This window comes from Narcine bancroftii, chromosome 7 (assembly GCF_036971445.1).
Source record: "Narcine bancroftii isolate sNarBan1 chromosome 7, sNarBan1.hap1, whole genome shotgun sequence".
Lineage (NCBI taxonomy): Eukaryota > Metazoa > Chordata > Chondrichthyes > Torpediniformes > Narcinidae > Narcine > Narcine bancroftii.
In genome coordinates, this window is record NC_091475.1 from 163,668,835 (window position 1) to 163,689,039 (window position 20,205).

Below are 20,205 nucleotides of genomic sequence, written 5' to 3' on the forward strand. Positions count from 1 at the left end.
TGTCAGATGCTTCCAAATTTTACAGTTCCTAATTTAGAATTGTAGCATCTGCATTTCTTTGATTTTTCAGTCTTTCAATTGTTGAACGAAAGGAATTCTCTATCAATTTGAAAATAAGTTGTTCCACATGTGAGCAGTTGATAAATAAAGTCCTATGAGGGCGTATTGAAAATTATTGCTCAAAAATAACAAGCTGATCAATTATGTTACCAAAACTCAGCATAAAATATTGTGCCATGCTGGTGCTAGTCCCAACCAAGAAAGCAAAGCCATTTCAGGAGGTCTGCTAAGTTTGTTGGTACAGCCTAGGGAATAACCATACTATTGAAGGTGGGAAGATGGAGGAGGATGATTAAAAACAGACAGAAAAGCAAAGTGCAGAAAAGGTTGATACATTTTGAAACTGATTGAAACTAATTAACAGCACAAAACTATTGGAGCATGCAAGCAACTTAAACTTAGGGGAAACCAAGTCAAAGCCAAAGCTGTTAAAAATCCTCATCATAAAATTTATCAAAACAAGGTCATTTGTTCTGAAATTTCACTTTGTATAAATGTTGGGTGCTCATTAAAACTTTTCTAACTCGTTGAAATTTATCAAAATGAAAGAAACTTTTGAATGAGATTGATGCCCGAAAGAAAAATAATGCCTTGAAATTAGACATATTTGCCCTTGATGTTATTGCAAATTGTGCGCAAACCCCACTTCTTTCACCTTCAGTGGCATCAGTTTTCAATTGCAAATCAATTTTCAGCCACCGAGCCCAGTGTGTGAGTCACTATCACCTTAATGAAATTTCTCTGACGACAAACACATGTGTACTGATGTCATCACTGTGCATTGCCCACTTTTACATTTACCAACAACAATTAGATGGTGCAATCTATGATCTCCATATACAACTCACGAAAAGCAAGAACCAAGCCCCACAGGAGATCAGCAAAAAGATACGATTCCAAGGATCCCCAATTATGTATTGGTTGCTTGATTTGTTCCCTCAGTGTCTACTGATTAGCATACAGTACTTCTAGCTGGATACCCCATAATACATAGTAGGCACAGGTACATAATACATAATACAGGCACATAATACATCACTGCACAGGTACATGTTGCAATCTCTAGCGGTACAATAAACTGACAATGGCATGTAACCACACTTTGGGCATTGTTCTTGATCAATGTCGACATCATGGCAGAATGGAAAGGGGCTGTAGGCAGCCAGACATACAGAAAACATGTCTCCTTCCCCACTTAGTGTCTACCTTCAACACCATAGCAACATTTCCTGCAGCTGCTGCATGGTCACCATGTGGATAACGTGCTTCAAGGCTTTAATGGCCTTCCAATCTAATACCATAATAGCTGGCATCCCCACAGACAGCCACCGTCATAAACCGTGCAGGCCTCTGAACAGGCATCAGGATGAATACACAGAAAGATAATGGGTTGCAAGTGTGAGATAGGGAAGGATTTGATTATTGTGGAGTAGCTTTATGTAGGACCGCACAACAATGTTGGGTGAGGATGCTATAATTTTCTATATTGTAAAACCACTTTCAACACCATCCTCTGGTGCTCTTGATCTTAACATTTCTAGTTGCTTCAAGTACTATCATCTAGACTAGGCAGGGATAACAACAAAGTATCCTTTCATTGATGCTGTCCATTCTTGAACTGAGCAGCATTGTTTTGTACAACATGGCTCATGGTTCCTAAAAATTGTTTTTACACTTCCGGCAGATTATGATCAATCTTGTGCCTTCAATCTGCTTTTCCTCTAATTTCACCTATATATTTTCATTCCTGTAGTATCCACTAGTGCATTGATCACAGCTTTGAATGAATTCAATAAGTGAGCATTCACCGGGGAAGACCATCTTACTTTCAGCCCTTTCCATACAGAAATTTCTCTCCCCTCTAATTCACAACTAGTCAATTCCCTTATCAATCCTTAACAGGATCTTATCTGTCAATGAGACCTCCATTCATTTTTGAACATTCAACAATTGTGAATTAATAATTAAGCATCATGTGGTGACTTGCTCATATAATAGACAACTCCAAGCTAAACATCACATGATGACTAACCATCCTCTGGTCTGCACAATGAATTCTACTGTTCAGGCTTCCTTTGGACTAATTCTGTTTTGTATCATAATGATGTGGTGATTGTATGAAGAGCTGCAGACTCTGGAATGTGTTGCATGGGAAATTGTGTCTCATGAACTTGAGATAATTCTTCGAAGAGATAACAAACAGAGTAGATTAGGGCAAGGCAGTTGATCTCATTTATATGGACTTTCGTAAAGCAGCCATTAAGGTCCCAAATGGTAGGTTGGTAAATCCTGATGAGGGGTTCAAAGTCAAATCTTCGATCACTCTTTTTCTCCCGCTGATGCTGACGAGCCCAGTCAGTTCTGTCGGCAGATTCTTTCTTGCTAATGGTATAGGTTTATACGTAGCTCTTGCCATGATCTAATTTAATAGACTAAACATTTATTCAAATAATCGCAAAAGAAGCAAGACATAAGCAGTGCTGGCCTTCCTGTGGGGATGATGCCGAAACACAGTTAATGTAAAGTTAACCAGTTCTAAAATAATCAATCTGATTAAGCAGGCTTTGCAGTGTCGCTGATGTTCATTGTGAGATTCCATGTGTATCAGTCAAATATATTACAGTTACATCTTGTACCACAAGATGAATATAACCTAATGCGTTTTACAATCAATCAGATACAGCTTAAGTAGCAACATATTTCACATCACTCAGTGGTATTAATGTTCACAATAAAAGCACTACTGATAACCATGTTTTATAGAAAGCATGACATGAAGCTGTACTTTCTTTTTTTCACTTGTTCATTTCTCTCTCAGTATATTTACATTTATATGAATAAGTGGGAGAGAAGCAAAGTGCTATTTGGAAATCCATTGAATGATGGTTAAAATTGCAACACTGTTTTAATATAATAAAGCATTAGCTCCCACATTATCATTTCTGAAAGAAATATAAACTAGAATTTCCTCACTTCGAAAAATAAATACTTGTGCCAGACACAATATATGTAGCAAAAGAATCAGAATAGGACATACGTGGTAAATGGGAGAGCATTGATGAATACAGAAGAGCAGAAAGATTTAGGAGTAACGGTACATCGTTCCCTGAAGGTAGAAACTCACGTGAATAGGGTGGTGAAGAAGGCTTTTAGTATGCTGGCCTTTATCAATCATTGCATGGAATATAGGAGTTGGGAGGTGATGTTGAGATTGTATAAGACGTTGGTGCGGCCTCATTTGGAGTTCTGTGTGCAGTTCTGGTCGCCTAATTATAGGAAGGATATGAACAGAGTGGAGAGAGTGCAGAGAAGGTTTACCAGAATGTTACCTGGGTTTAAGCATCTAGAGTATAGGGAGAGATTGGACAGATTAGGTCTTTATTCTTTGGAGCGTAGAAGGTTGAGAGGGGATTTGATAGAAGTATTTAAGATTATGAAAGGGATAGACAGAGTGGATGTGGATAGACTATTTCCGTTAAGAGGAGGAAAGATTAAAACAAGAGGACATGAGTTAAGAATTAAGGGGCAGAGGTTTAGAGGTAACATGAGGGGGAACTTCTTTACTCAGAGAGTGGTAGCCGTGTGGAATGAGCTTCCGGGAGAAATAGTGGCGGCGTAGTCAATTGTATTATTTAAGAAAAGGTTGGACAGGTATATGGATGAGAAGAAGATGGAGGGTTATGGGCATTGTGCAGGGAGGTGGGACTAGAAGGGCCTAATGGCCTGTTTCCGTGCTGTAATTGTTATGTTATGTTATGTTATGTTAAAATAATATTCTGCAAAAACTGAAAATAATGAAAGAAATAAATGATGTGTACAAGAAGGAAGTAGTAAGTTTCAAGGGATCTGACAATCACCCAGAACTCCAACTCAAGAACAACAAGGGAAATTGAAAATAGGAAATCCAGGAAATTCTTTTTCAGTGTAAATTTGGTAAATAGGTGGAGCAGAATCAGCAGGAATTTCCCTCTTGGCCATTGCATTTTGTTCTGAACTTCCAACACTTTGGGGGCAGTTCCATCATTATCAACGTGCTGAAATGTCATTTCCCCACCAGTTGATTTTAACTTGTTTAAAAAATCATTGTTGAACTTATTTTATTACATTTCTTAATATTATCACCTTAAAAATAATTTCAGTCATCCAACCAATTTTGGTTTTCCTTCAATGGAGTTTGGTTGTCCTATGTGTGAGAATGCCCTTTTCTGATAATCCATATTTTTTTATAAATATCCTTGAATTTTCACACCCAAAATTAGTCCAATCTACTCCGTCTGTAGAATTTTCTGTTTTGTTAGCTTTAGAAATGCCTATTGCAGAACATTGAATGCAGAGACTACTTCATCCAGAGACTGTTTCTTCATTTTAACTACATTCTGAAGTTGTTGGAAGAAAGGAACATTTGGGAAATGTGAGGAGTTTCATGGAATTAAGAGTCACTGTGTTCTAGCAGGTTACTGAAGTGAACTTTATTTTCAAACTGCTGAAGTTACATTGAGGATACCATCAGCATTTGAAGACCAGGGGACCGAGAGAGCAAAGTTCAAAGGTGCAAAGACAATAGTGGTACAATAGAACAAAGGAAGTATAAAAATTTGCAATGAAATGAGAAGGTCAGAGGTTAAAAAGGGATTATTCTATAGGTTGCAATCTTTTTGTTAATGGCTAGTTCAGGAGCAGAGGCCTTTTCCACTTAATAGGAAACCTTAAACAAACTTAATTTTCTTTTTAGAATTATATTTACATTTTAGAATTTGAGGATAATCATGGTGATTTTTGCTTCTTATGGCTAAAGTGTAAATCCAGAGTTGAGACTCTATATATCCTCCCTGACTAGATGCAAAACTGTAATAACAATGCCACCTTTAAAATGTTAGCTTTTTTTAAACAGTGCATCCCGAGTATTTTGTGTCTAGCTTATGACAAATCCCTTTCAAAATATTTAAAAGGGCAGAGAATTGTCACATCACTTGATAAATATACATGAGGGTGAAGAGAACAGAAAATTATGAGATCAGGATGAGAGGGGGGGGGGAGTTCTGCAGAATAAAAGTATATATTGGGCAGGGCAGTGGCTTGGATCAGTGAAGCAGAATAGCCTGCAGCCAAGTAGTGGTTTCTATGAATGAATCGTTTTCAACTGCAGTATACAATGAAGGAATAATTCAGATGATGACTGCAATGGATCACTTAAAAATGAGCTTTTTTGACAATTTATTGCTCTCATGTCACATAGTAAAGATCAAGCATACGTCAAATTACTAAATAATGTTCCTATTCCAAAAATCACTGCATGATCACATCAAATCCTTTAATAAGTGTTTCCTTGCAACATCACATGTTTTCTAGTTCATAGAAGGGTTTGTACATTGTTAGTACAGTGTCTACAGTCCTTGTGTATGACATGAGACAAACCTATGGGGGGGGGGGGGGTAACTACGGGCTAATTCAGTGAGGGGCAGAGGGCATAACCAGCACTGCCGGTGTATGTTTGCCGAAAATACATGTTGATGTAAAATTATGAGATCAGGATGAGAGGGAACTTTCCGTGCGTTTCCAGCATTTCCTGATTTTATCAGATGCCACATTTCATACGATTCCTCTGAAATAATTGCAGTGAAAGCAATCAAAGTAGCATTGCCTTTAAGCACCCCCAACAGTAATTAATGAAACAGCTCTTAAACAATAGGTTTGATATTACATGGCCTGGAACTATTTAATGTCCAACTAACATTTCAGCAATACTTAATAGGAAACAAGTAAAAAAAAATATTCTTTTTAATACATACCAATTCCAAAGATCTTTCTTCGGAAGTTAGCCAGACCTATCACATTATCTGTTGTCTCACTGAAATCCTAACTCATAGAATTTTGACCCAATGTTAATGTTGTCATGGTAATGGAATATTATCAGGCATGTCATGCACACAGATCAGGAGAAGTGCGCGCACAACTGCCAACAGTCTTCGACCACAAATGGAACTAAAGTCTGTCAAAAAGGAAGTTGATTGTCTTATACAAGTGCTGGCACCCATAGAGCAGACCATCTTGTGTCACCCCCCACTAACTTCAGGATGCAATTATCATGAAAATAAATCAGGATGATCATGGGGTCTTTCATAATTCGTCAAACTAAAAAGAAATGTCAATGAAGCCGTAAAAAGCTTTGAAAGAAACTCAAGGGTGAAACGTCAAAGAGCACTGGCTAGATTTAGGTCTGTGACTGTTCAACCTTAAAGTGACACCTAGTTCACCAGATAAAATCTCATTCTTTCTGCCAATAAATCTGACTGTGTTGAGTGACACCAAAGTCAGGGGTCTGAAAGGTATTGGGGCATGTGGTGATTGTGGCCATTGTGACAACACTTCCGAAAATAATTTCAAACAATGGCACAAAAGGAGGACATACACACAAAAATGAGTGCCCTTTGACAATAGTGTGTTTCATGGACCGACAACTGTGAGAATCTCTTTGGAAACAATTGAATATGGCTGGCAGTTAGTAATGGCATTGAGGTATTGTTCCTATTGGAGGAGATTATCAAGGATGGGATCTTGAGACTTCAATGACATCACATCTATGTTTTAGCTCGATGGTTGGGCATCATGGCTCTGAAAAAGTTGTCTGTTACTTCTCAAAATAGATCAATATCCCTAAAATACTGCCTCTTACCTAATACAATTTATTTAAAAAATTAGAATCTTAATTTTATTTGTATTGTTACAAGATCAAACCAGCAACCAAAAAGAAGGCATATCACACAGGGGTAAAGATGAATAATTACTTTATTAACAAAACAAAATCACCTTCAAACTTTAATTCAAAATCCCTCCCTTTTATAACAATGCCCACTGGTTACTGTGCAAATCTCTATAACAGTGTAAAACTAATAAATTCCCCAGCCTAAATATAACATGTGTAATTTAAGTCTAAGCTATATTTCCAAGCAGCCCACAGAAAAACTTAGACACAAATCAAACACAAAGCACACAAGACTTCGATCTCATCCGAAGCAAAGATCATAAACAAAATTCAGTTTGTTTGGTAAACTGAAGCCAAAAGATCTTTGAGAGGGGGAGAGAGAGAGAGAGAGAGAGAGAGAGAGAGAGAGAGAGAGCACAAAATTCGAAGTTGTCTTGTGTTACTTTCAGAGAGATGAACAATGGCTTGGTCCGGATCCTTCGAGCTGCCTTCGGAATGTTCATCCTTTTTGAAATCCCAACATTCTAAACTGTCCTCCAGACCATGACTCATGTTCTGGGCCTTCTTCCACTCCACAGCACCCCCAGTGGTGGTTTATTGCCCAAGTCCAGAAATTTTTAGATCATTTTCTGCACATGCTCAGTCTGTCTCCCACTCTCTCAGCAGTCCACCTTGGCTCTCTAAGGCAAACTGTCACTTTTTAACATAAGACCACACAATACATAGGCCATTACACAACACAGAACTCTGTAACAGTATTTAATTTGCTTCAGGTTCACATGTGCATTTGAAGCAGCAAAATAGTGCTCATTAGCATTGAACTGAATTTGTTTCATTTTATGGCTATGTATAAGACAAACACAAATGAAGATTTAAGCAAAAAAAGACAAATGTAATTACACAAAATCATTTCACCATGTGCAATGCTTAATGAAATCCAAGTAACCTTGTAATGACCTTTAATTTGGAAGAACGGCTTGATAATGCAAGCAATTAGATTTGGTCATCACACTTTGTCCACAGATATGACCTTATTCAGATTGTTGCTGTCTTTTTACTGATAATATGAGGACCATTATGCTATGAATATTTGAAATGTCAATGACATGCCTTCTCTCTCATACCAAAGGAACATCAAGTTCACATAAGCAAACTCAAGTGCTGTTTGACCAGATTTTAACCTGAAATCTGTGTGTGCGTGTGTGTGTGTGTGTGTGTGTGTGTGTGTGTGTGTGTGTGTGTGTGTGTGTGTGTGTGTGTGTGTGTGTATGTGTGTGTGTGTGTGTGTGTGTGTGTGTGTGTGAATGTGCACGCATGCATGCCACTCACAACTATTGAATGACTCCCTGTTCAGTTGCAAGGAATGGGATTATGAACACCCACATGATAATTGCACAGAAAAAGAGCTGTGGATCTACATAAATAAATAATCTGTGAATAGATCCAAATGCAGTGAAATTCAGTTTGGGCAGGGACGGCCAATTAGGAGAAGCTTTATGTTTCCTTGGCTCTTACCCGCAAGGAATCTTAGAAAGTTTTCTCACCCATAAGGAATCTTAGAAAGTAAAAATTATTACATTATTTGTCCTCTTCTCACTCTTGCTTTCGCTGACTGTTATGGTGCCCGGTCCTCCATCTGCCCCTTTTGCTTGGCTCTGCATTTGGTTTAGATTTGCAAGTTAAAATGGTGCAAGCAAGGCATAGCAGTGTTAGGCAAGGAACAACTAGTTACCATTTTATACCACTGTCCAGCCCATTTATATAATCATGCAGGATTAATGTTAACCACCCAATCAGAGTTGGTGCCAGAAGGAACGTTAGAAGGGGGGCATTAGCGTGTTAGAGGGGGTCACAGTGGAACGCTCATAAGCACATTCATCGGCGGGGGGAGGGGGGTTATGTTGTTAGATTCCAGGGTGGTGGGAGATGCTGTTAGATGCTGGGGGGGAGGAAACTGTTGGATGCCAGGTTGGGAGGGGGGAATTTATCTGCAGACAAATGGTAACACCTTCCATCCCTCCATCGAAGGAGTCAAAGGCACTGCTTTGATTGCGTCAAGTGTGATGATTGATGCTACTGATGCCTGACCCACGCTATTGACATGGCCGGGGGCAGGTGGAGAGTCACTACCATGCGTCCAGCTACATATTAGTAATGTAGAAGGGGGTGGGTGCCGATCCTTTACCCAATCATTCCAAACTTACCCTTCTACAAGCTTTTAAAACCTTATTCATTGCCAAAATACCTCCAAACTTAGTGTCATTTGCAAACTTGATGATCAAATTTACCACATTTTCATCCAGATCATTGATATATTCTTTCCTGAATTTATGAATTATGATTGCAACGTTTAGTGTTAATACTTTTATATTTTACTGAAGAACTTAAAAGTAGAGTTGCATAATTATTATAATTAAAGGACATTATTGACATTATTCATAAATAACTAATAATACATCCTATATACATACAGTATTCTGGGGCTTGAGTAAAGCTAATAGAGGCCAGCAAATCAAAAAACTCGAGTAATCTCTTTAAATAGATTGCATTTTAATTGTAAAGAAACAATCCTGAGAAGTAATGACCTACTTTTTATGCCATTCAAATTCAAATTTAAAAGTTCAAAGTTCATATTTATTGTTAGAGTGCATACATTGCATAACATATAACCTTGAGATTCTTTCACCTTTCTGTAATAAGAAATGTGTAAAGTAAGAGTCCTTACATGAGTCTCTGACTGGCTTTGTTGGTTAGAAGTCTGATGGTGGAGGGATAACAACTGTTACTGAACCTGGTGGTACGACTAGTCTTGTGGCACCTATGCCTCTTTCCTGATGGCAGCAGGGAGGATTAGAGCATGTTCTGGGTGGTGTGGATCCTTGAAGATTGCTGCTATTCTCTGACAGCAGAGTTCAATGTAGATTTTCTCGATGGTGGAGAGAGTTTTGCTCTGATGTATTGGGATATGTCCACTATCATTTGCAGGGCTTTCCGCTCAAAGGTATTGGTGCACCCATATCAGGCCAGAGTGCAGCTGGCCAGCAAACTTTTCACTACTTATAGAATCACAGAATATTACAGCACAAAAACAGGCTTCTTCAGTCCTTGTGAAGTCCCACTGACCTGAACCCAGTCCATACCTCTCCCATCCATGTACCTGACCAAATTCCCCTTAAATGTTAAAGTTGAGCCCACATTCATCACTTCATCTGGAAGCTTGTTCCACACCCCCACATTTCTCTGCATGAAGAAGGATCCCCCTTATGTTCCCCCAAACTTTCCCCCTTTCACTCTTAACCCATGTTCTCTGGTTTGTATCTCACCTACCCTCAGTGGAAAAAAAACTATGTACCTTTATTCTGTCCATCCCTCTATGAAATCTCCTCTCATTCTATCACACTCCAGGGAATAAAGTCTTAACCTGTTTAACCTATCCCTGTAACTCAGTTCCTAAAGTCCGGGCAATATCCTAGTGAATCTTCTCTGCACTCTTTCTATCTTATTGATATCTTTCTTGTAGTTAGGTGACCAAAACTGCAAAAAATACTCCAAATTTGGCCTCAACAATGTTTCATACAACTTTAACATAAAATCCAAACTCCTGTACTCAATACTTTGATTTATGAAGGCCAATACACCAAACACTCTCTTTACAACTCTATCCATCTGTGACACCACTTTCAGGGAATTATCTGAATGCACAGATCCCTCTGTTCTACCCCATTCCTCAGTGCCCTACCATTTAGCATTTGTCTCCTTTCTTGGGTTGTCCTTCCAAAATGCAACACCTATGAATGTTCTGCATTAAAATCCATCTGGCATTTTCCAGCCCATTTTTCCAGCTGGTCCAGATCCCTCTACAAGCTTTTAAAACCTTATTCATTGCCAAAACACCTCCAAACTTTGTGTCATTTGCAAACTTGATGATCAAATTTTCCACATTATCATCCAGATCATCGATATAGATGACAACAATGGATCCAGAACTGATCCCTGAGGCACACCACTAATCACAGGCCTCCAGTCTGAGAAGCAATCATCCACCACTACTTTCCGGATTCTCCCGTCCAGCCATTGTCGAATCCAGTTCACTACTTTACCATGAAAACCTAGCGTTTGAACTTTCCTTAATATATCTCTGCAATTAGATTCTTGACTTTCTGTCAGAGAGACCTCAGCAGTCCAGATTAATAACAGCACTTGCAAGACCATCACACTGAGCCCGGGGTCCCCCAGAGCCACTGCTGTTCACTCTGCCGACTCACAACTGTGCAGCTAAACACAGCTCGAACCACATCATCAAGTTTGCTGACGACACGACTATGGTGGGCCTTATTCATAAGAATGAGGAGTCAGTGTACAGAGATGGGGTGCAGTCTCTCACAGAATGATGCAGAACCAACAACCTGTATCTGAATGTTAATAAAACAAGATAGATGGTTGTTGACTTCAGGAGTGATGGGTAGACTATGCTCCACTAACCATTGAGGTCGTCATGAGTATAAAGTTCCTTGGAGTGCACTTAGCAGAGAATCTCATTTGGCCCTTTAATAGAAGCTCCATAGCCAAGAAAGCCCAGCAGCGCTTCTACTTCCTTCATCTCCCACCCCCCATCCTCACTACATTCTACAGAGGATGTATTGAAAGCATCCTGTGCAACTGCATCACCACCTGATTTGGAAGCTGAGCCACCTTGCACCACAAGACCCCGTAGAGGGTAGTGAAGTCAGCCGAAAAGATAATTTTGTGGGGCTCTCTTCCTACCATGAAAGACAGCTATAACACTCAATGCAGCCAAAAGGCAATAAATGTTGTGAAGGACTCCACACACCCCTCACCTAAACTGTTCTCCCTTCTGCCATCTGGTAGAAGGTACTGTAGCATTCAGGCCGTAATATCCAGATTGGGCAACAGTTTTTTTTCCCCAAGCCATCAGACTCCTGAACTCTCCCAGAACATTTGGGGATAGGATACCATGGATTGTTACTGTATAAGTCTTAATATTTTAATGTGCTTGTGATGAACTATTGAGCAGAAAGCAGATACAAAACATAAAGTCTGTTCAACAGGCTTTATTCTACATAAACTTCCACAGAGCTGGCTGTGAGAGTGCTGTGCAAAGCTCTGAAACTGATCTCGAGGGGCCGGATCTAGCTTATATCCCAGAGGGTGATTGGCAGTGACGGGTGGGGCTTGGTCCATTCAGTTTGGCTGATTGACAGCCGGCCAGGTGTTGCCTTGTCCTTCAGTGCTCTTCTGCAGGTACACAGGTTGCCCCATGCAGTAGGCTAGTGGTGTATCACCAAGGTGCTAAACTTCTATTCTAACTTAGATTTAAGTAAATATGCTTCATGGACCTGGAAAAATGCTATCTCATCTTTACCATGTGAGCATGGTGTGAATGATAAATGAAGGTGACTTGGCTTGATGACTTGAAACCCTTAGGATTTTCCTTCTGCCAAAGCAACCTCATGTCTTCTTTTATCCTTTCTTGAGGTTTTTCTTGCATTTTTTATACTCCTTAAGTACCTTATTTGCTCCACGTTGCCAATACCTGATATATACCTTTTCTTCTTCCAAATCACATCCCCAATATCCCTTGAAAACCAAGGCTCCTGATACTTTCTTTCTAACCTTGCCTTTGATCCTGACAGGCACATGCAAGCACTGTACTTTCAATATTTCACCTTTGAAGGTTCTCCACTTACCTTTCACATTCTTGCCTGAAAGCAATTTATCCCAATCCAAGCATTCTATATCCTTTCTCATTTCCTCAAAATTGACCTTTCTCCAATTTAAAAACTCCACCCAAGGCCCAGACCTATCTTTCTCTATAATAAACTTGAAACTAATGGCATTATGATCACTAGACCCAAAATGTTCCCTTACACATATTTCTGTCACCTGTCCTGTTTTGTTCCCCAATGGGAGATCCAGTATTGCATTCTCTCTTCTATATATGGATTTGGAAAACTTTGTTGAACACATTTGACAAACTCCAAGCTATTCAGCCCTTTTACATATGGGAGTCAATATGTGGAAAGTTAAAATCTCCTACTATCACAACCTTGTGTTTACTGCCGCTGTCTCCTATCTCTCTACAGATTTGCTCCTCCAATTCTCGCTGAGTATTGGGCGATCTACAATACAACCCGATGAGTTGTAAAGGTTTGATGAGGTTTCTGATGTCACATCAAACTCTTAAGGAACTAAAGGCATTAACGTGCTTTTTTCATGATTACATTTAGTATGTCGGGTCCAGGAAAGGTCTTCCTTGATAGTGACTCCCATGAATTTAAATGAACTTACCTCTGATCCCCCGCCCCCTCTCCCCTACCCATCACCTGTAGTTTTCCCTTCCTAAAGTCCACTATCAGCTCCTTGGCCTTGGTTACATTGCGTGCGAGTTTGTTGTCAGTGCACAATTCAGACAAGTTTTCAATCTCCCTCTTGTATCCTGACTCATCTCCCTCTTTTATATAACTAACAACCATTGTATTTGTCAGCATATTCATAGATGGTGTTTTTGTCATTTCGAGCCACATAGCTATAGGTGTAAAGTGAGTGAAGCATGGGGCTAAGTACACAGCCCTGTGGTGTCAGGTACTAATGGAGATTGTGGAGGAGATAGTCTTACCAATCCTCACTGTGGGACCTGGAGCTTGTGACCATTACCTGAATCTAATCGTGACTCAACAATCCAATTACCTACCAAATTTACATGGCAAAACTTTAGCTCAGTAACACAACAAAAATATTATTTTATTTATTGTGATAGTACAGAATACTATCACCAATATATATAGTTGTATATATTTACATATTGTAGTAGTGATTGGCTGAGAGCCATAGCCACGCCTACTGGCAGGTCATAAAGGGCTGTTCCTAACCAGACCCAGGTCAGTCTGGATTGGTCAACCTCGATGTAATACGCTCCAGTCTTTTGCTAATAAAAGCCTTGGTTTGAGTTAACAAGTCTTTAAGCCATTCGATGCGCTACATATATAAAATTAAATTTTAACTGTTTTCATACTGCCATTTATCACCACAAACCCCCATTAATTGGTCTAATGGGAACCAGGCTCATTCACAGTTATTGTGGCACCTTTTAAGGCAGAGCTTTAAAGGAAAACACTAATCTGTGTTGTAATCAGCTGTTTTAATTTCTTTTTTAGACCACTTTTAAGTCACTTCCAGTTCGGCTGTTCCAAAATCGGAAGTGATGTCATAACACTCCCGACACGTTTCTCAGCCCGCGGGCTTTGTCCCTGAGGGGGTCCAGCGCCATCTCAGCATGGGCCCCTGGGACTCGTGGTCGGCTGGCATTACAGGGACGATTCAAACGTGAGGCTCCGCCCTTCTGGCTGCCACTACAGTTATCATTATTTCTTCTCCACTTTTTAAAAATAAATCAGTTACTTTTTAACAAAATACAAAATGATCATTTTTTAAAAATGTAATGAAGATATTCTTAATTTGGAATCTTTTGTCATCTCAGTCTTAAAATTAATTTAACAACCGGAACCTAATTATCAACCCATTTAGAAAAAGGGACAAATCAGATATTGGCAACTCAAAGAATGGTTAATGTGCGGGAAGGGGGTCATTCAGCCCATCATGTCCCTGCCATTGAGTACAGAGCAACTATAGTTCAGGCACTGACACTTACTTACTCCATATTATTGCAACCTTTTCTTCGCTATGTCATGGAGTCTACAGCACAGAAAGAGTCCCTTTGGCCCAACTATAGGAATCCAGTTTTGCTTAAATTAGGACTGTATCCTTTAATAACTTACCTGTGTTATGACCTAGACCAGCAGCAATAGAAATTCACCAAGACAATGTTTTCTTTAAAACAATAATTTTTATTAATAACTAATAATAATATTTACTTCTAAACTTAACTCCACTATACACAAATATGTGTTTGTTGGGTGGTGATGGGCGGGGGGGCACAGATCCCAAACCATTACAGTTTAGGTACGATTCTGGAGAGTCAATTTCAAAGTTCAATCTTATAAATCTTTTGTGTTGAAACTCAGAATCTTTAAATTGATTAGTATAAATAGCATATGTTTCTAACAATGATCTGTGGGGAATGGCGCAATTTTTTTTCCTCCTGCTTGAAAAGCAATTGTCCACCATGGCATCTGTTGTTTGTTACTTAATCAAGTTCATATCCTTGCTATCAAAGTTTCTTTTATGCTGTGTGCTTCAACTTTGCTGATAAGACTGTTGTGTAATACCTTACCAAAGCTTTTCTGGATGTTCATGGACATTACATTGACTGCATGAACCCTATTACCAATTCCTCTTCAAAAATTTATATCTGTGTAGTTAAATGCTCAGTGTCCTTAAAAAGATAGGCTAACATTTCCTCCTGTTTTTGAAGCATTTGCTATTCTCCGGACCTCAAACACCACCCCTGTATCCAAAGAACTTTGAAAAATTATGGGATGTATATCCTTGATTTCCTGCTGTTTTTCCCCTTAAAAATCACATATAAATCAAACCTTCCAGTTCTGGTAATTAATTTAGGAAATACCAGCTGCCCTTTCTAATAACTCTATGCTATTGTATTTTTATCAAAATCGGAATTTATGTCATGAACAATTCAAGAAATTCAATGTTTTGTGGCAGCGTCATAGAGCAAACATATAAACCACATTTACAACATAAATTAAATAAAATAGTGCATGAAAAGGAAGGCAGTGTTTTTGGTTCATTGATTATTCAGGAATCTGATGGCAGTGGGGAAGAAGCTGTTCTTGCACCGTTGAGTACTCATCTTTAGCTCCTGTATCTTTTTCCTGCTGGCAGCAGAGTGAAGAAGGCACTCTTGTGGTGGGGGTCTTTGAGGATAAAGGCTGCTTTTTAAGATGCCGCCTCATGTCGATGTCCTTGATGGAGTGAAGTCACAGGCTTCCTGCGATTTCACAGGCCAAGTTAACAACCCTCTAGAGTTTATTCTTGTCCTGAGAGCTGGTGCCTCCATACCAGGCAGTGATGCAATCAGCCAGAATGCTCTCTACAGTACATCTTTAGAAGTTTTCAAGTGTCTTAGGATATTGATCACCCAAACAGTGAAGAGAAACTACTCATTTAGTCCTATAATTGAGCCTACAATGTGCATTTTTAAGTGTCTGTCTAAATGCCTCTTCAATGTGGTAATTGAAAGTAGTTTTCACTACCTTCCTGGGCAGCATGTTACAGATGCCAAGTATCTTCTAGACAAAAAAAAAACTAGCCCTCAGATTCCCCTTCAAACTCTTACTTTAAAACTAAGCCATTTGCTTTTTGGTACCCCTACCAATCAAAATGTTTTTGACTATTTAACCTGTCTACACTTCTGATAATTTTATCTACCTTTAATCAGATCACCCCATCAGGCATCGTTGCTACAAGGAAAGTAAGTCCAGCCTCTCTAATCTCTTCACATAACTAAAGTCTTCCAATCCTGGCATCATCCTGGTAAATTTCCTTTGCTTTCTTTCAATTTCATCCCTATCTCCCAAATGTTCTCCTGCTGAAAATGTGATGCACTTTGTTGCTATATTCCTGCCAAAACCTTGATCAAAAAGATGGGTTTTAAGGAAAATCTCGAGAAGAATGGGATTTGGAGAGGTGGACTTTGTTGCTATATTCCTGCCAAAACCTTGATCAAAAAGATGGGTTTTAAGGAAAATCTCGAGAAGAATGGGATTTGGAGAGGTGGACTTTGTTGCTATATTCCTGCCAAAACCTTGATCAAAAATATGGGTTTTAAGGAAAATCTCGAGAAGAATGGGATTTGGAGAGGTGGACTTTGTTGCTATATTCCTGCCAAAACCTTGATCAAAAAGATGGGTTTTAAGGAAAATCTCAAAAAGAATGGGATTTGGAGAGGTGGACTTTGTTGTTATATTCCTGCCAAAACCTTGATCAAAAATATGGGTTTTAAGGAAAATCTCGAGAAGAATGGGATTTGGAGAGGTGGACTTTGTTGCTATATTCCTGCCAAAACCTTGATCAAAAAGATGGGTTTTAAGGAAAATCTCGAGAAGAATGGGATTTGGAAAGGTGGACTTTGTTGCTATATTCCTGCCAAAACCTTGATCAAAAAGATTGGTTTTAAGGAAAATCTCGAGAAGAATGGGATTTGGAGAGGTGGACTTTGTTGCTATATTCCTGCCAAAACCTTGATCAAAAAGATGGGTTTTAAGGAAAATCTCGAAAAGAATGGGATTTGGAGAGGTGGACTTTGTTGTTATATTCCTGCCAAAACCTTGATCAAAAATATGGGTTTTAAGGAAAATCTCGAGAAGAATGGGATTTGGAGAGGTGGACTTTGTTGCTATATTCCTGCCAAAACCTTGATCAAAAAGATGGGTTTTAAGGAAAATCTCGAGAAGAATGGGATTTGGAGAGGTGGACTTTGTTGCTATATTCCTGCCAAAACCTTGATCAAAAAGATGGGTTTTAAGGAAAATCTCGAGAAGAATGGGATTTGGAGAGGTGGACTTTGTTGTTATATTCCTGCCAAAACCTTGATCAAAAAGATGGGTTTTAAGGAAAATCTCGAGAAGAATGGGATTTGGAGAGGTGGACCAGTTTTGACATTGAATTTTAGAAAGTGGAATCATGATATGCTTTCCAAAAGCTGTGATTTGAGTCATGTGGGATTTGGGTGTGTGATAGGATGGTGGGTAAATTGCCGAAATGAATTGGATTAGATTCACGGAATGGAAGGAAGCATGGCTGATGTAAAAGGTGCTACAAATAGTTATATTCTCTCTGACCCTTAAGAAAATTATCTTCTTCTGATACTACATCATAGCACTCACCATCTCTCACCTAAAATAAAAGCAGTAAAGACAGTGGGAGAGGAAGAATATGTCACAATCATGGAGCTCTAGTGAAGAAAAGCAGAAAAGAGACAAAGGAACCAGAACAGAAGGCCATAGAAAGTGACTGATATAAACCCCCACCCCAACCTATTTTTCTCTCTGCATACATTTATAACCAATAGCTTTAACTGTAGATTTGTAAGTGAGAATGCTAAAATATTTGTATTCCTATTTTCCTTTTACTGTTGTTAGAAGCATGTTTGTAGGAATTTCCATTTTGTGAGAGGATATGTGAATCTGACCTGTACAAAAAGGACCTGAACTGGAGGGGGATCAATATCCTGGCAGGCAGGTTTGCTAGAGCTGTTGGGGAGGGTTTAAACTAGTTTGGCAGGAGGGTGGGAATCAGAATGTGAGTGCAGAGATTAGGGTAGAAAGATAAAAGCATAGCGAGGAAGGGCAGGCAGGGGACAAAACATAAATGTAGCCAGTTAGAAGATTTGAACTATGTCTATTTCAACACTAGGAGTATGAGGAATAAAGGGGATGAACTTAGAGCATGGATCAGTACGTGGAACTACGATGTTGTGGCCTTTACTGAAACTTGGCTGCAGGAAGGGCAAGATTGGTTGATGCAGGTACCTGGGTTTAGGTGTCTTAAAAAGAGTAGGATGGGAGGTAGAAAAGGTGGGGGTGGGGAGTATCATTACTGGTCAGGGATAACATCACGGCTATAGAAAGGGAGGACGCTGCAGAGGGAGTGTCCACTGAGTCAGTGTGGGTGGAAGTCAGAAATAGGAAGGGAACTAACTATCATTGTGCTGGGATTAGTCTATAGGCTCCCAAATAGCCCTCGGGATACTGAGGAGCAGAGACGCAGGCAGATTTTGGAATGGTGCGGGAAATACAGGGTTGTAGTTATGGGTGATTTCAACTTCCCTAATATTGACTGGCACCTACTGACTGTAAGGGGGATAGATGGGACTGAATTTGTTAGGAAAAAACACAAAATGCTGGACAAACTCAGCTAATTAAACAGTGTCCTTTATGTGGCAAAGGTAAAAATATATAACTGATATTTCTGGCTTCAGCCCTTCATCAAGGTATGGAAGAATGTCGGGAAAACTCTCTGAATTTGTCAGGTGTCAGAAGGATTCCTGACACAGTATGTGGATCAGCTGATGAAAGGAGAGGCCACACTGGATCTGGTTTTGGGGAAAGAACCTGGTCAGGTGGTGGACCTCTTGGTGGGGGAACATATTGGTGCAAGTGACCACAACTACCTTAGCTTCAACACAGCTATGGAATAGGATAACAACAGTCAATATGGGTAAATGCTTAAATGGAGAAAGGCTAATTATGAAGGGATGAGGCAGGAACTAACAAGAGTAAATTGAAAACAAATGTTCAAGGGTGAAAATACATAAGTAATATGGAGGAAGTTTAGGGACCACTTGCACAGGGTTCAAGATAGGTTTGTCCCAGTGGGACAAGGAAAATACTGTAGGAAAAGGGAACTGTGGCTGACAAAACAGATCAGGCAACTAGTCAAGAGGAAGAAGGAAACAATCATTAGATATAGGAAGCAGGAAACAGGAAGGGCTCATGAGAAGTATGTGGTAGCCAGGAAGGAGCTTAAGAAAAGACATAGGAGAGCTCAAAAGGGAGCATGAGAAGGCCTTGACATGTAGAATTAAGGAGAACCCCCAAGGTGTTCTCCTTGTATGTGAAGAACAGAAGGATGATGAAAATGAATGTGGGGCTGCTATAGGAGGCAACATGTACATGGAGGCAGAGGAGGTTGGGGAGGTCCTAAATGAATATTTTGCATCAGTATTCACAAGACAAAAAGAACTTGATCACGGTGAGGTTGAAATTGAACAGGCCTGTGTGCTGGACAATGTGGAGATTAAGGAAGTGGAAATGCTGGATCTTCTTAAAAATATCAATATTGACATGTTCTTGGGGCCGAATGTGATGTACCCCAGGCAGCTTTGGGAAGTGAGAGAAGAGATAGTTGGGGCAATAGCTATGATCTTTGAATCCTCTTTAGCTGCAGGGGATGTGCTGGATGAGTGGAGTATGGCAAATGCAGTCCCTTTGTTTAAAAAAAGGTAATAGGGAGAATCCTGGAATTATTGACCAGTGATTCTTACATCAATGGTGTGTAAACTAATGGATAGGATCTATGAGCAGTTGAAGAAATACAGTCTACTCAAGGATAGTCAGCATGGCTTTGTGAAGGTAAGGTTGTGACTCATGAGTCAAATTGAGTTTTTTGAGGAGATAACAAAATAAATTTATGAGGATAGGGTGGTAGATGTGGTCTACATGGAATTTAACAAGGCATTTGACAAGGTTCCCCCGAAAGTCATGAGACACGGAATCAGTGGAACCGTAGCTATGTGAATAAAATATTGGCTTGTAGGAAGGAAGCAGAGAGTAGTAGTGGAAGGAAAGTATTTTTCTGCCTGGACGTGGGTGACTAGTGGAGTGCCACAAGGATCTGTTCTGGGACACTTGTTTTTTTGTGATATTTATAAATGACCTGGATGAAGAGGCAGAAGGATGGGTCAGTAAGTTTGCGGATGATACAAAAGTTGGAGGAGTTGTGGA